Below are 13,492 nucleotides of genomic sequence, written 5' to 3' on the forward strand. Positions count from 1 at the left end.
CTTTCTCTTTTTGCTGCAGACTGGACACAGTTCCCAACAGGTATCCCAAGAACAGGCACTGTGGTCTGCTCCTGCAGGAGACAAAATGAAACTTGTAAGGGATGCAGGGGCTACTTTTGAAGGCTGGGAAGAACACCCATTGGTGCTGTGCTGTCTTGCTGAGCAGCTCCTATGTGCTCCGGGGGCAGATCCTGCCCTGCCCAATCAGTAAGTCTGCATTGCTCTGATTTTCAGAGGTGCAGTGGCTCGAACTGGCTGTCTGGTGCTCCAGTAGTTATTTGCGTGGCTTTTTGGCTTCATATTAAAAGCTAGGTAAGCACAATGCTGTCTTATTAACTAAATTTTCTTTTACACCAGAAATGGAGGTAAACATGGCCATTTTTTTTTTTAAATTGCTATTGTCCTGATAGCAGCTTAATCACTGCCAAAGTTTGCTATTTCTTTAAGGGTACTTTTTTTTTTTTCTTCCTGCAGGCTTGCAGGCAGGAATGTGCCAGGCAGTTGTTAAAACACTGCGCCTGCCAAGCGCAGGAGGGTTATTTTGGCATCAGCCCGCAGCCCGTACGAACTGCGCCGCGCTAAGGTTGTCATGGTGGAGCCGCGTAGAGAGCAGCCCGAGAACGGCAGTCCTCGGTTGTTCAGCTCCGGCCTATCTGCTCCCCGCTTCCCTCGCAGCTCAGCTCGCTGCTTTACGCCCCTGATCCCCGGAGCCGTCTGGAATAGCATGCAAATGATATTTCATTGTATTAATGCCCCGGCGCGGTGACGCACTGCAGGAAACACAGGCTGACCCTGAGGCGCGCTGGGAAGTGGGATGCGGAGCAGCCTTCTCCGCCAGCGGCGGTGCTCGCCCTTTAAGAAAAAGCCTGCAGTAATTTTCCATTACCCTGCACGGTCCTGTCTACGTGGCAAGAATTGTTTGTGGAGGCTGGAGCATCGCGGGTGAGGCGCAAGCCCCAATCCGGCTGCCGTTGCCTGGCTACGCGCTCGGCATGCCGGCAGCACGCCAGGCTCCTGGGAAGCACCTTTGTTCCCGAGAAGGGATTTGAGTTGGGTTTTCATGCCGAAAGCTGGGGACAAATGCTGCTTTTCTCAAGCAGCCTCGCGGAACTGGGCTTTCCAAACAGCACGAGCTGGCCAAAATGCTCAGTAGTAGTAATAATAATAATAATAATAATAATAATACGCATAAAGTCCATCTCTTGCGGCGGTTTCTCTTCCTTTGCACAAGGAAATATCTTGTAATGAGCTCGTGATGTTTGTTTGCCGTTGCTCTAATCATAACAGTCACTTAATCAAGGTAGAAGTACTGTCAGCAAAATCCTCCCCCGCTCTTGTTCTTTTCCATCTAATAAACCAGACGGATCACTGTTGTTCTGCAACTTGATAAGCAGGTTGTTGTTTTTTGTTTTGTTTTTGTTTTGTGGGTTTTTTGTTTGTTTTTTTTTTTTTATGTAAGCTCTGGAGTCCTGACAGAAGAGTAGTCTGAAATGCCTAAAATATTTTAAATGTTGCCAGCAGAATCTGCAGCAGCAGGAGGAGCGGGTCTGTGTGCTGTCCGTGCTTGCTGGGGCTTAGCTTTAAGTATGGCAGCAACGTCAGTGCAACAGGCTTTTGTTTCCATGATGTCTGGAGCACAGCTTCAGCTCTAGGATAGCTTGTTTTATCTGTTTGAGGCTTGATTCTTGTAATTAACAAGAGTTCTGTGTTCCTGCTAGCAGACCCTGCCGCCAAGGTCTCTCCCAGCATCAACAAACAAACTATGCTGGTAGCTGTCACACAAACAAGTGTGCCACCCCCCAAGGCCCCCCCACTTAGGTAATGCTGCCACTTCCCTTCTGCAGCAGCTCCATGAACCCTCAGGGGTTGCTCCACAGGAGGAATGAATGAAGATGACTTCGGTGTGTCTGTCTACCACTGGAAACCTGAGAATTAAAATACTTGGTATAAAGTGGAACGCGCTGAGCATCAGCCTTAATTCTGCTTCATGGAGTATGCAGCCAGAGGGGAATTTTGTGCTGCGTTTTGGCATGCTGCATTGCACAGATGAACAAACCTCACCCAATAGAGCCCTGGCACAGCTACACAGGGGACCACCTACCCAGCCCCACTTCTTGAGGAGCTCCACTTGGGTCATGGCTTTGAGGGATCTCTCCGGGGCACAGGCATAGGCCTCCCTGCAGCCTTGTCACCCTGACGCCTGTGTCTCCTAACCACAACCCCTCTGAGGTTTACAGTTAAGACATGTTGGTTTCCTGCAGTTTCTCAAATCAGCAATGTTCTCTGCTTTCTGAGCTCCTTTTTGGTTCTGTTTCCTCACACCCAGCCTTTCCACCACCTCCTCCTCATCCCTGCTGCTGAGGGCTCTGTTGCTACCACCCAGCAGCTCGGTTGATGCCCCAGCCATCTGGGGACCTGCAGAGTGTTCCCCACCTCCAGGACAGCCATGCAGGAAGGGTGGAAGAGGGCATGTTTAGCAGCTTGGCTACATGCTATCCATCACCTGGAATATGCTTGTCCTCCATCAGTGAAGTGTGCCTTGTCTGATGGGAACAACTGAGCAGACATTTGGGAGGGTGAGTTTCCACATCCCTAGGTCAAATTTTACCATATGGTTAACTTGATGGTTAGAAACAGCACCTTATCCACGTGACACGCTGCTTGGCTCTCTGCTCAATGAACTTTTGGACTTGTTTTATGTGTCCTTGGATTGGTTTTTGTTTGTTTGTTTGGATTTTTTAAGTAAACTACTGCCTCAGTATTAAAAAAACATATCTAAGAAAAGATGGGTTGGGCTTTTAAAAATTGGTTGTTAGGAGTAGCCCTTTTCCTTTTCAGTGTGTTTTCAGAAGTGACAAGCAGTACTTGGGAATTCTTTTTTTTTTTTTTTTAAGAAGGCATATAAACACAGAGGTGTGCAAAAGAAGGTCCCTTTCCAAAGTACATCTGCCCTGTCTGCTATAACACACCACCACAGCTGCCTTTGCTTGGGATTTGCTCCACGCAGGAAAATGTGGAGGATCCCAACTGCCAGAGGAAGGATTGCCTCCCTTGTTTGTGCAGTTAGGAATGTGGGTGAGTCACTGCCTTTGAGGAATGAAACCTTCCATTCCAACCCCTTATGCCTTTGTTTGCTTTTAGAACTGCAGTGCTGTTGAAGGTAACTCACACTCCTGTGGCTTCTCTGGGGCTCAGGTTTAACATTTGGTTTCACGTTTTGTATTCCCTTCTTAAAAGCACAGAGATGGGACTACATCTTCCCACGTGTGTTCCAAAATCCAGAGGATCCTGAAGACCTTAGGAGATCAGAGCAGGCAAACCCCCAGCTTAATCACTCCCAGTGAGCGAGGCTGGTTTCCAGCACCACCAGTGCAACGGAACGTGGCTCTTGAACAGCAACGTCCCTAATTAAAAGAGGCAATTTTCAACTACAAAATTAGAACAGTCTTTGAGGTCATTTTGTTTCAGGAAGGCAAGAAAAGCAGAGAAAGAAAAAATGCGCTAGAAAGACACAAAACCCAGAGCACAGTTTTCTAACTTTCCTAGCTTTCAGCGATTTAAGCTTAGGGACCTGTGGCCATTTTGCGAATGAATTATCTGATTTCAAAGGTTTTTAAATGCCTTAAATGATATTCCTACTTTAGAAAATGAAGTCCTTATTTTATGGAAATGCTTAAGTATCGGTTTCAGTTCTTTCTTTTAGGTTCTGCAGATAGAAAAAAATATATAAAAGACTCCATACATAATTGTCCCATTTTCCTCGACTGCAATTTGACATCTAAACCTGATCTTTTTTCCATATACAATAGATGGTTTCATTCTTGGGTTGTTGTGTTGTTTTTTGGAATTTTTTTACACTGTAAGTCTGCAAGTTATTCCCAAAAGCCCAGTATTTATATTTATTCCACAGCAAGCATGTGACTAGTGTGACTGCATAATTATATCAAAATGAATTTGAATTCCTTTTGTTGCGAAATGTTCCAGGGCTACAGATACGTCTTGAATACAGATATGTCCGCGTATTGAGATTACAAGAGAAACTATCTGCAAAATCCTACGGATTAAGGTCATGCATGAGATATTTAATTCTCCCTCCTGAGAGGTTTGATTGCAAGATAGTGTGCTCCCACTGACTTCTTAAAATGAGACAGCTTGAAAAATTGACTAGATTCTGTCAAATTTGCTTTGCTGCTAGTGGAACTGGAGGTGTTGAAGAAATGGGGAACTGTGAGGAAAGGAAGAAGCAGAGACCAGGAGGGTCAAAATCCCTGCTGGTTCACAGCTTGGAAGTGAGGAAAGACACCAAGATGACTCTTTTTTTCTGCCACAATTTGATCTGCTATAGAAATCGCTGCATGAGAAGGGGCAGCTCTTCTCTCTGTTGCTGTGACTGCAGCAGTGTCTCAAAGCTGCAGTTGGGACCAAAAAGTTCTGTTTTGTTGGGCCAAAGGATGTGTCCTTGAGGGTAAAGGATGCAAAGTGCGGCTGGGAGAAATGCAAGGAGCAGAATGAAGGTCGTGGGGGGAGCACCTTGGCCCTGTGGAAATTCAGTCATATTTTTTCCCCCTGCCCCAAATGCACGTGTGTTCAGTCAATACACCACAGAGACTTGATGGAAGGTAAAACTGGGTAAAACTCTCTGGGGGACAGCCAGTCCCCAAGACCATTGCTCTCCTCCACATTTGCCAGGAGGTGGATTCAGTGAATTCTTTTTATACAGAGGTGGCTATTCTTCTGTTGTTTGGTTATTTTGGGGTTGTTTTTTTTTTTTCTCCCCATATACTGTTGAAAATCATCTGACGGGAATAACTTCCAGTAACTGATTATGTCATACAAATGGGGAGTGTCCTTATAGAGAACAAACCACCATGGATTTAAGTTAAATATGGATCAGCTACATGGACTCCCTCTCCAAAAAAGGTGTGGGTGGATATAACAATTTCACCCTGTTGCAGACATGATTAGTCACTTGTGCCCTTCATGCCGTCTGTAACTAGGGCAGTGCCGCTGCCTCACTGCCGGTCCCAAGGGACTTGGGTGGTGGTTGTGCATACGCCATTGGGCTGAGGAAGGGGTGGAGAAATGCAGCTCTCAGCCCGGGATATATTTAGTGAATGCAGCTGTGGGAGGCAGCATGAACAAGAGAGCTTTTGTATTGCCTGTACTCTGACAGCTCACATGCCTAAATAATCTGCTAGTTTCTTACCCATATGTTTCCTCCTCTGGTCCCCAGTGTTTTTAATTTGAATGTAAAGTTATACTTCAGTCAGAATCCTTCCTATAGCTTAAAAGTGAGTTGTTTTACAGAGTCAGCCTTGGTACAGCACTTCAGACAGGGAAACCTGCAACTTTCACAGGCACTGGACTTACTCCATGGCAACTAGGGAAATTTGACTTCATCTTTTAGGGAAGGTAATGATGTTTGAATATGCCTTTCATGTGGACTGCAGAGCTTGCTTGGGGTGGGAGCAGACCTGCAGCGCTGCTGCAGCCCCTTCCAAGCAAGTAAAGTCTGCTTCTTGCCAGGGCCGCTGAACTGGGGTGCAGAGCCTGCTTTTGGCACCCTGGGCACTTCATTGAGCTGTACAAACTCTGCCAGCACTCCTGGCATCCCTGGGAGTCTGATCCAATATTCGCTGGCACGTCATGGGGAAAAAAAGGAGGACAAAAATAGGTTTACTGACCTGCTGGGTCAAGCGGGAGCAGGTTACTGTTGCTGTGCATTAGGACTAATTCGCCTGTGCTCTGGCAATGCCCAGACTTGCCCCCAGAGAAAAAGAACGAGGCTGAGGGTTCCCTGGGCGTCTTCTTCCCTGTCAGTGGCACACAAGAAGCCACGAGCTGGCCTGCCTCAGGCTTTAAAGGTTTATAACAAATTGTACTGCAGAATATAAAAAGAACTTTTTGCTTTGGTCTTGTTCTGATGTGGTTAAGGGGTTGAAAAAACGAGACTGGTGCAGGATGGTGCTGTCTGGATGATGGAGACATCACATTTAGAGATAGACAGGCTCTGCCATAGCTTTCCTAGAGCTTGTCCCACCTTACTGTGTTTTTCCACCCACAGCAGCATTGCTGAGAGATGTTGCAGTGACACATCCGTTCTTTGGTCGAGCAGCACTCTGACCCTTCCCAGCCCACCATGGACAGCACGGATTTGCTGTTCCTGTGGCAGGGACGCGATACCGGATCGGAAATGCACCTCCTGGGGGTGGCTTTTATCGCTCCACCACAGGCTAGCACTGATCCTGAACACACATCCAGCTCCTCTTAAAACTGTTGTGTACATGTGCAGGATATAGCCGCCCCACCTTTGCATGCTGTGATCTAAGGGAGTTTCAGTGGTCAGTTTGTCTACCGAAAGTATTTATTATTAAAGTATAGGAAAAAAATACATCTATGAAAAAATCAGTACGAACACGATGCCCTGGGAGCCCACACAGTCCTTTCTGTCTCGAATCCCGCGCACTGCGTGCCCGGGGCTGGCTTTGTTTCCGCAGTTAAATGGTTAACTGGAGCACTAATTGGCTCTGAGCGCTCCAGCCCTTTGCAACAGATTATCGGCATGCTGGTAGGAGCAGCTCCCTTCCTTCCCTTCCCCCTTCATTATAAAAACATGTACTGTAGAGAAACCAAATACCACATGGCGCCCTGCGCCGAGCCCGTCACCGCTCCCGCTCCGTGTTCAGCACAAAAAGTCCTTTTATATTTGGGAAGCGGAGGGAGAAAATTCTGGAAAGGCAAGATCGTGGCGATAGCGGCTGAATCGGCACATTTATTTACAATGTGCAGGGGCTGGAGCCCACAGCCCCACACACCCGCGTGGGCAGCAGTCCCGGGGGGGGCGTTTTATGAAGGAGAACTCTCCCCTTCAGGTTTCGGCTTTGCGGAGGGCTCTCGGGAGGTACCGAGGGGCTGAATGTGAAGAGAGAAAAATAAAAACTTTGCGGGGAAAAAAACAAACAAACAAGAAGTTGCATTTCTGTTTTCCCGAGGAGCCGTGGGCGTTTTGAGGCAGCTCTCTGCAGAGGCAGGCGCCATTTCGTGAGGCGGCATTAATGCAGCGGGAGGAGACATGTTGTGTTCGTGCAGTTTGGATTTTAAGGTTTTTCTCTCCTTAGATTGAAGCAAGAGGCTTACTCATTCCGCCTTCACTCTCATTCAGTCCAAAGGCTTTCGTTTTTTAAACTTGAAGGAAAAAAGTAATGACAAGCGGGGAAAACCAGGGAAAAGGAGAAAAGTTCTCCTGAGGGTATCGCAGTGTGCAGGCAAAATCAGGTCTCTCTCCAGGACACAAAAATCTTAGGGGTGTACATGGTTTCAAAAATGCCATGAAGGGTGTAGGGAGGATAAGCAGGATGACAGTCTGGCTGTACACACAGCCCAGGTGTGCAGAGAAAATGTGGTACATCAGGCATGTTTTAAAAAGAGGATTTTTTTCTGCTACAAAAAAAAAAGGTCTGTGCACACACAAAACCGGCCTTTTGTGATTTACACAAGCTGACTTGACTTCCAGGTATTGAGATACTAGTTTTGATCTGAAAGCCCAGACTATTGCTAGTGCTGCAGAACTGCTTTTTTGATCAAAGGAGAAAATAGGAATCGTGGCAGGAGTGAGCTCAGGCTGGTGCCCTTCAGTGCAGAACTGGAGTAAGCTGCAGCATTTTCATTAACGGCCTTTGGTATGGGAGTTGACTTTTTACCACTCTGGGACCTTTCACTTGCAAAATGCATTATAAGGCTCATTTGTTTAACAAGTCTCTGGGAGCTAGAAGACGGAGAATTAATGCTGGCATTTGGGAATACAACTGATAGTGCTGCATTTGATTTTGGTTTCATGTCATTATTTTCTGGTTTCAGAGTCAGGAAAAGCTTGCTCATTTATTTTTCATGTAGCTGTATTTTTTTTTTTCCCCCTGGCTTCTTAAGGAGGCAGAGCTCATGAAATTGTGCTGTTAAAGGCCTGGAGCTTTTGATCTTATGTTCAGTTTCAACAAATTTCTGTTCTAGAGGTTCTGCACTTGAGGGAAGGCTGCAAGTTATAGAGATGAATCACTGCATCTGCTAAAGGAAGAACTACAAAATGAGTGCAGAGGGTCTCTGTTCACTTTCCTTGCTGACCCATCAATGAGCATCTCGTTGCCAGCTGACCGGTCCGTAGTGTGTAGCTTGGAAATGTTGCAGCCTCTGCGGGAATATGATGTGGGATTGGGAATGCTGCAGCAGTGCAGCACACTTGGGTGTGGGGCTGCTGACTCCCAGGAAAGCAACCGTTGTTATTTTAGCTGCTCACAAAAGACTTGAAAACTTCCAGCCACAGTATTCAAATTCCAACTAGGTTTGCAAGGAGTATTAATCATAATTAAGACTCCTCCATGTTATGTGCAGCTGAATTTTGCAAGGTCTTTGATCTCCTCGCTCTAGGTCTAAAAGTTCCTTTTCAAGCTTGTCACCTGCAAAGACGTTTTGGGACAGTGATACCTTTATTAGAGAAAAGCCTCTCTGCCTCCTCACGACCATTATTTTCTAGATTGCCCTTTTTTACTCTGCTAAGGTTACATTCCATCTGCAGGTCAAACATAACCTGGGTGTAGTGCACCGATCACCAGCAAAAAATTTAGTGAAGAGCTCTAGTGTGACTTTCATGCATATCCTTGGTTTGTTTGTCTAAGACTGTGCATTATAACGATAATATAAAGCATAAAATAGTTTCCATATATAAAAATCACTTTTCCAGCATATACTTATATGCCTTTTGGAACCTCTTAATTAGGTTATGTTTTCTAAACTTAATTCCACATTATTAACAGCACTTGAGCAGATTTCAACATTCCAATTTTGGTTACGATTTTCATTCTGTTCAATGTGCATACACATATCTATCTATATATATATACGTATGTATGTATGTATATATATATTTTTATATGCAAGAAGATAATGCTTTATTAATCTTTTGAGCAGAACAGTTTTCGTTTGTGCAGCAAAACTCCTGTGCCTGAATGTTCATTATCAGCACCTGATATGCTAGCCTGGAGCACAATAGCTTAATAATTGGAGTTTAAGCAGGGAAAAAAAGCTAGTTATTAAAGTCACAGTGTTTCATTTTCATGCATGTTACAGCTAAATTATTCAAGCATTTGCCTTTAGCTCCTACACGTACTAACTTATTGTCCCCACACGTTTTTTCCCCAAAGTGCTCTATGGTTTCCTTTGTCTTACATCCTAGGTTAAAGTATTCAAATGTACTGTTTAATACCAGTAAGATGTGTGGCTCGTTACAAGAAAATCTGAGTTTCTCAATTAAAAGCATTTGCTTCTACTTCTGTCTAACGTTTGGTCTCTTCATAGTCAATATTCTGTTTTATTGAAAGGTTTTTATGGTGTACTAAAGGAGAGGAATAAGAGGTGAAGTACCTAGCATAATTTATATTCTTTCTTTTGCCATTATTAATAAAAATGTGAAAGAAAAAGAAGTGTTGGGGAAAATGAAAGGAATGGTGATGCAATTATATCTGTATGTGCAAAGCTACAACGTGCTTGCTCTTACTCTTGAAATTTAGACTTCTGCTTCAGGTTTTCTTTCCCTTCTACAGACTGGGTTAGTTCATTTCAGTTGCATTTTCCAAGTACTGCCATACATGTTCATCCCTAAATTCACTTCATGTGCTTCCAAATCCTTAGGACAACATTCGGTTTAGACACCGAGAAAAAACGAGTGGTTCCACGGGCCTAAATGTAATCACTCAGCCCTGAATTAAAGGCACAGACACACAACTTAAGTCCCATGTGTTTGGAGTAACAAGAAGAGATCAAAATCTCAGCTTTTGTCATTGAAGTAAATGTTTCTACACTTAAGACACATTTGTAGAGAGAGGTGATGGATCCTGGTTAGATGCATAATTAAATCTTGAAGAAAATAAATCTTATTTTGGGCACATAGAACCTTGTTGGGATCTTCCTCTGGGTGAAATGGCAATAAAGGTGGCAGTCAGACTTTTCAGGTGGTGATCAAGCACTGTGCATGTCTCAGCCAAGATGTCTTGTGTTTGCTCTGCTGCTTTAATTGCACAAAAAGCCATTGACCTAATTTTGTGTCAGTTTTGTACCAACGGCATTTTCTAGGGCTGCTGATGTTTTGTCACAGTTTACCACCTAATACAAAACTTTGACTATTTAAAAAAAAAGTGCACTGTGAATGGTTTTAAACTGAGACAAGATTGTCACCCTTAACAGCTTGGTCAGAGAGGGGGAGTATTTGTTTCAGCGTGAAAATTTCTTGTCTGCAACAGTTAAGGCTGGTAATTCTGGAGTTTATGTGCCTGACATGCCCAGAGCTGCTCCAGTCCCTGGGCTGATGATCTCTCTGAGCTGGGTAAAGCTCTGGCAGGAACCAGTTTATAATGAGTTGACTGTAGGAAGAACATATAAAAGCTCATGGGAAACATCAGCCTGACATAGGAGCTGTTTCTGTTCAGGTGACATTCTAATCCAAGTGTGTCTGTGCATCACTACAGCAAAAATTGATTGGGCTCCATATCTAGCAAGTATTGACAAATATGAAGAAGTTTGTTTTGAGCTACTACATAAGGCGTCTTTTATATATATGGTGCATTATAACGGGGTGATTCAGTGCTTTGTCCCACTGTCTGTGAAATAAAAAAAGTATATGCTTGTAAGATTTCAGAAGAAAAGGTACCATTTCTTTTCCCTGCATGTGGCAATTTACTGAATAATGCATCATTTTGTCAACTTTTATATAGCAATCAATAAATGCCCTACAGTGCTACCTGCACACTGGAGACAAGAATGAAGATCGTTATGGAAACAGGCTTGAAACTTGCTTGAAATAAAAATCCTAGTTCTATACTTGCAGTTTTGGAGACCTGGGCTGTTTTTCTTTTCATTCTAGAGTAGCTGTAATTTGTCTTGTTCAATCTGAGTAAAATTCCTCATGTTTGCAAGGCTGGTATGAAACCCTTTGCCTCCAAAACTCCAAGGAGATTTACCAAGAAAATACAGTTTTTGTTATAATCACCATCATAACTTTCCAAAGTCTCCACTAGAAATCAAATGGAGCATGAGTAAAAATAAAAATTAGAGCTTACAGTTGGAAGTATTTTTTTGTCCTCGATTTTGACGTGTAAACACATATTTTTGCTAAGCCTGTTTTCCCTTTTTTGATCGTATTCCTCATACACTTAAGCAATCAATCTTTACTTGCTTTTGTTTGCAGGAAATAAGTTTCAAGGATGGTCAGGTAAATGCCTTTGGAAAGGTTAAATGCCTTTGGAAAATGAGCTTTAAATGTGCATAAGGAAGTAATCATGCTAGAATTTCAAATTATTTGAACATACAAAAAAAAATTATGTCATTGTCTGTATCCTCTAAAAATATAATTTTGCAGCTACATTTAAAATCCAGATATTCTAAAGATTTGTCTTAAAACTTCTAAAATGTTCTGACTCTTTATGTAACAATTCCATAACATATTGGAAAATGGGAGAACAGTATCTATTTTGAAATGTAAGATATGATTAGGCTTCTTTAATTGTGCTGATGTTTTGCGGTCTTTTTTTTTTTTTTTTTGAACAAACTCTTGATAAAACAATGACCACAAAGCACTCCCGTGATTCTGCAGACTCTCCTTCCAGCCAGAATGGCGAGATAAAGAACACTGCTTGCAGCTTCTACTTTTTAAAGTGATTTAAAACCTTATCACCATGTCTAATCCTTGTATGGTTCCAGTCCTGCAAGTTTCCAGGCAGGGAACTTGATCGGTGCAGAGCAGTTCAAGTATGGAAGCAAGGTCACAGCGCCTGCTTTGGTGTGCTCTACCTGTGGCATTACAGTCCCTGGGAAAGGTGCACATTAGTTTCTTACTTGCTTTCAAAGGTGATGTAAGCAGTAAGCAAAGTTGCATCATAATTTTTTCATGTAAGGAGACATGTAATACCTTGTTAACACTTTTATAACTTCCAGTGTCTAAGTGGAGACAGGTAAAATGGTCAGTATTTTTCTACCACGTCCCAGTCCTCTTATAAAAGTTTTCCAAGCCAACCAGAATAATTTGTTACCTAAAAGGTTACCTTGAGAAAACAGTACATTGCATACAAGAAGCAGGGGCTAAAAAGGGGGTTAAAGAAACAGATTTGTTGTTCCAAGCTCCAGTGGTTTACTTTAAGAAGCAGTTAAACATATTATTATCCAATCACCCACATTATTTAAGTTTGAAACAGTCTAGAGTTTTAAAGTGTCATAAGATTTCACCAAAATAAGGACTACTGCATCTTTCTGAGTTTTCTTATACTTCTAAGGCTGTCATTTAAGGCAATAGCTGTGTGTTAGACATTGACCAAATACAGCATAAATACCTTGACTGAGATGGTCTCTATTTCTTACATCTAGTTTAGATGAAAACACGGGTTAGTTTGAAGATTATCTGTAATAAAAATGAAGAGCTTCAAGTCTCAAACCTCCTCAAGAAGAGTGGATTTGACTTCCCAAGAAAAACGTGTATATATTCCCTAGTGGAATTAATATAAAGCATAATAATTAATCCTCTCAGTAGACAATAGTTGCTGGTCTGTTTTTTGCTTTATTGTATACAGGAACTCATGCAAAACTGAAACAGTGAGGTGTGTTGGTTGTTAAGGAGCTCTTAGATCTAAAATTTGAGCTCAGGCCACAAGATCACGTGTACAGTAACAGTACTGACTCTTTTATACATTGTGACCAACAAGTTAAAAAATTGCTTAGGAGAGACCAATAAACCCCCCAAAATATGCTGAATCCATTTCTGACTTCTATTTTGTCTTTCTACTTTTTATTAATAACTTAGTTTTCTTTGAAAGCAGGAATAGAAAAAACTGAATCTTGGTTAAAATTGCCTCCTTTTGAATAAATTGAAAAAACACTGGGGTTTGGCTTATACTGAAAGATTTTTTTTTTCTTTACCATATGTTTATAACACTGATAAGAATTTGTTTCTAATTATTCATGGTAATAAATCTTTTTCTTGCTGCTCACGAGGTTTATCATTCTGTATATGAGCCCCGTAAAAGTGCCAGCAAACCCCCCATATTAACATAATCTCGGTTTTTAGTGTTAAAGCCTAGGAACAAAAAGGGCATAGGTAAAAGTTCTCTTTATGTGTGTCGATGTGTTTGCAATTATTCATTACTGGCTGGAGCAAAAATCTGGATTTCAGTTCCAGTTCCAGACTTGGAGCAGAATGAACAGCACGAGTTCATTGCTAGAACTGATTTTTATCCTTGCTGCTGCTGGGTTCATTGCTTGTCTTGTGACAGTAGCAAAAAGCTTTACCTGTGATCAATACACTGTAATCATCTTCACCAGTCTCACAGGGAATGTGGTTCCATGCTTAGAAGGTGAATTTGTATCTACCTGAGCAGTTACTGTGATTTTAATAGCGAATTGCTGAGGAAGGAAACAGAAGAGGGGGGCGGGGGGAGAAGCAGATTGTTTGTTTGAC

The 13,492-nt window shown here is 42.7% G+C and overlaps 1 long non-coding RNA gene across 2 annotated transcripts in view; it reads left to right on the forward strand.

The window, feature by feature from the left end:
* The window catches only part of LOC136297077 (uncharacterized), a 30,436-nt gene that overhangs the window by 50 nt on the left and 16,894 nt on the right, over positions 1–13,492 (forward strand). The window contains exon 1 of one of the 2 annotated variants that reach the window (XR_010723085.1): positions 2,372–2,576. The exons of the other annotated variant lie outside the window; for it this stretch is intronic. This is a non-coding gene — a long non-coding RNA (uncharacterized lncRNA). Of the gene's footprint in view, positions 1–2,371; positions 2,577–13,492 lie in introns of those variants that run through there. 2 annotated transcript variants of the gene reach the window in all.

The sequence above is a fragment of the Chamaea fasciata genome, unplaced genomic scaffold, assembly GCF_029207755.1.
Source record: "Chamaea fasciata isolate MVZ Bird 193981 ecotype frontalis unplaced genomic scaffold, bChaFas1.0.hap1 SCAF_14, whole genome shotgun sequence".
Taxonomy (NCBI): Eukaryota; Metazoa; Chordata; class Aves; order Passeriformes; family Sylviidae; genus Chamaea; species Chamaea fasciata.